This window comes from Hyla sarda, chromosome 6 (genome assembly GCF_029499605.1).
Source record: "Hyla sarda isolate aHylSar1 chromosome 6, aHylSar1.hap1, whole genome shotgun sequence".
NCBI lineage: Eukaryota > Metazoa > Chordata > Amphibia > Anura > Hylidae > Hyla > Hyla sarda.
In genome coordinates, this window is record NC_079194.1 from 179,380,068 (window position 1) to 179,383,176 (window position 3,109).

The 3,109-nt window shown below is 39.6% G+C and overlaps 1 non-coding gene across 1 annotated transcript; it reads right to left on the minus strand.

The window, feature by feature from the left end:
* Positions 1-838: 838 nt before the first annotated feature.
* LOC130278342 (U6 spliceosomal RNA) lies at positions 839-945 on the minus strand. Its single transcript, XR_008845989.1, has one exon. It is a non-coding gene; the product is annotated as a U6 spliceosomal RNA (small nuclear RNA).
* Between the last annotated feature and the right edge of the window lie 2,164 nt (positions 946-3,109).

A 3,109-nucleotide genomic window follows, 5' to 3' on the forward strand; every position in this document is an offset into this window, starting at 1 on the left:
TATCCTGCTTTCTTTTTGTATGCCTAGTGTCAGCAAGAACCGAGTATGCTTTCTTTTTGGATGCCTAGTGTCAGCCAACCGAGAAATACTTTTTTTTGTTTCAATGTAGATTATGTTATAAAATAAGTGAAGTCATTACAAAGTACAATTGGTGATGCAAAAAACAAGCCCTTAATTGCAAAGATCTCTTTTTAACTGCTTATAGCTAAATAATGAAATATGTAGGTTTTGTTTATAAATTCAGTTTCTGTTTCTGATTGTATTTTTTTGTATATTATTATGGTGGCTGCTACCATGCCTGAGCTGTTTCTAACAGTAATCAGAGATATGCTTTACCCTTGAATATAGGCAACAATATACAATTGACATCAAAGGAAAGGTTTTCATGCTCTGTGCCATTTGAAGAGGTCATTCCACATGAAGGGGAAGGCTGAGCTCTGAGCATCTGCTCTTGTATTCTCTAAGCCTGTGTTTCTGAACCAGCCTTTGGCTGTCCGGGCATGCTGGGAGTTGTAGTTTTGCAACAGCTGAAGACACATTGGTTGGCAAAGGCAGCTCTAAGGTGTCACATTTCACTGTAAGGGTACGCTCACACGTCCATATTTTTGCTGCAGATCTGCTGCAGATTTGCTGTTGCAAATTTTGCTGCCCATTGACTTCAATGGGTAGAAAAATCTGCTACAGCAAATCTGCAGCAGATCTGCAGCAAAAAATAAGCAGGTGTGAACGTATCCTAAGGGTGTCCTTAAATGTGCCTGTTCGGAGCGGCAATACGCATATGTATAACATAAAAACATGATTTGGCAATAGGTCATTTTCTTTTTTTTTTGCTTTTTAAGAAAATATGTACTGCCTAATGAATTTGTGTGTCATCCTTGTGCAGGGGCCATGCTAATCCTCTCTGCAATGCTCCAACTCCAGCACATGTGCTGCCGAAGCAAGCATGGCAATAGGTCATTTTCTGATAACACACGGAAACAGAGCCCCAATAAACCTAAACCTGACAAAAAGAGACTGAAGCAGTAAATTGGGTAAACAGGCCATTTTTATTAGGGTAAATAAGATTGGTGTATAAACTCATCCCCATAACATAAAATTAAATATCCTTAGAACAAATAATTAGAACAACCCATCGGAAACCAGAGTTCGCCCATCATTAAGTGAGGGCAACTAAAACCCCTAAATAAAAAACTGTGACAAAGGAAAATTAGGGAGGGGGGGGAGGAATGCTTCAAATCTTGCCACGAGGGTCAAAGAGGAAGCACCCCAACCACAGCTGCCTTAAATAAACTCTGGGGGGACCACCAAGAATAACGGGACCAATACACCGAACAGGGACTCAAGAGGATAGAGCAGAAGCTAGGGGAGAGGAGAGAAAGGAGGGAGGGTCCTGTTCCAGTGCGCCCCCCGACCCTATTCTGGGTGTCGGGGGTCCTGCCATTCCCTTCGAGTGTGGTGATTCCACATTTCTTGTCAGAAGTGTATGAACATTTCTATTTTATTCTTTATAAGATTTATATCTTATTTATGCACAAGTGTACTGAAACACTAACTTAATAAAACCTCATTCTGCCAATCGGTTTAATACATTAATTTTGGTGAGATGTATAAAAATAAAAAATAAATCAACTATTTACAAGTCTATCTTTGGGAAAAATTCCATACAAAGAAAATGAGCTACTGTAGTCTTATCATTGACTTTCTTTCTACATCGTCTGTTAGACACATGCATTTATATCTAACAAACTGCACCATCTTCTAAATATGCATATACTAGTACTAAGCTATAGGAATTGTTACGGTGCATTAGGACAGCTGCTGAGGCCAGTATGAATTATATGAGTTATGGTTGTTTAAACAATGAGAAACATTGTTCAGCCAAAGTCCCCACTTAGCAGACAATTGCTCTGTCGAGGCAATGACAATCAATTGCCATGTGTCTCCCAAGGTGGTCCTGGTAGCCTTCATTTAACAGACAGGGCAATATACTGTAAGTCTCAAGTTTTTTAATTCTTGTGCCTTTTTATTATGCTAAAACTCCATTCCCTACAGTTATTATGCATGATATAGATATGACGAGCTCAGAATTAGGTCATAAAGTAAATAGAAAAAAAAACACAATAAATTAACAATTTTTTTATATTTGTCTTAGACATTTTTCCAGTTTGCCTAATGGTAGTAGCTTTGTATGAATTAACCTTTAGGATAGGTTTCCACAAAGGTTATTTCTTTCAGTGGATCCAGTAGCAAAGAAAGTTTAACCCCTTAAGGACCAGGCCCATTAAATTTTAGCCCCCAATAGACAGCGAAGAAATGGAGCACTCACCAGGTCATTCGGGGTCATCAAGTTTCTTTTATTTCATGGCGGCATACGAAGGGAGAGCCTACAGAATATCATGATGGATCCACAAAGTCTCTAAAATTTGCAGCTCTGGAGAGATTTGAAATATTCAGCACAAGAGAGAACAAGCATCAGCGTTTGTTAATTTAGGAATCCAGATGGATATCGAGACTAAATGCCACAACGGGCTTAAGTCTGAACGAAAGAATTGAAAAAAGTTTTTTCTGAATCTGATGCCCGTTCTCTCCTTGTCTCACATGTGCAGATGTGTTTCTTTTTTCTTAAAGGTATTATAAATCACTGAGGTTGTTGTTTTGTTTGTTCCCTGTATCTATGGTGTTCCTCTACCTATATAACGCACCTGTAGAGGTGAATCAATCAGGGGCCTGATGAAGCGCTATGTGCGCGATACGGACCGTCGTCCAACCCTCTCCCCCACCCACTTTGTTCTGTCCGCTCTCCCTTGCATGTTTGTATGCCGCCAAGCTACATGAAATAAAAGAAGCTTGATTACCACGAATGACCTGGTGAGTGCTCCATTTCTTTGCTGTCTATTTGAGACTTTTATTTGCACTGTCTTGATGTGAGCACCAGGAATGTCTTATATTGGAGAAGAGCATAGCTGATTAGTGGATTGCGGAGTAGCGGTGCCGGGCCTTTTCTGTTTGGGACTGTGTAATTTTATTTTAGCGTTTTTGCTTTTTCCTCCTTGCCTTCTAAAATCCATAACTCTTTTATATTTCCATCTACAGACCCATATAAGGGCTT